Below are 592 nucleotides of genomic sequence, written 5' to 3' on the forward strand. Positions count from 1 at the left end.
TTTCTGCATCAAAATACCTAAACTGCTTCAACAAATCTTTCCCACTAACTTCCTCAGGTGGACCATCAAACACCTGCTTGTTCTTCGTAAACGAAGTCTTACTCCTGCGGTATGGATGATCAGGTGGTAGAAATCGTCTGTGACAGTCAAACCAACACGTTTTCCTTCCGTTCTTTAGTTGGAAAGCATCTGTGTCATCTTGACAATATGTACATGATAGCTTCCCATGTGTTGTCCATCCAGATAACATACCATATGCTGGAAAGTCACTTATTGTCCACATAAGTACTGCCCGCATCTGAAAGTTTTCTTTGCACGAAACATCGTATGTCTCAAAACCATGCGCCCATAGTTGTTGCAACTCATATATCAGTGGTTGAAGAAACACATCTAGTGATCTTTTAGGATGATCTGGCCCGGGGACGAGAATTGAGAGAAACAAAAACTCTCGTCGCATGCACAAGCTCGGCCGTAAGTTGTACTGTGTCACAATAACTGGCCATAGATAATATTGCCTTCCATGCTTTCCAAATGGGCTGAAACCATCAGTAGATAATCCAAGATAAACATTTCTTCTCTCTTCCGCAAATTC

The sequence above is a fragment of the Brassica oleracea genome, chromosome C8, assembly GCF_000695525.1.
Source record: "Brassica oleracea var. oleracea cultivar TO1000 chromosome C8, BOL, whole genome shotgun sequence".
In the NCBI taxonomy this organism is placed as follows: Eukaryota; Viridiplantae; Streptophyta; class Magnoliopsida; order Brassicales; family Brassicaceae; genus Brassica; species Brassica oleracea.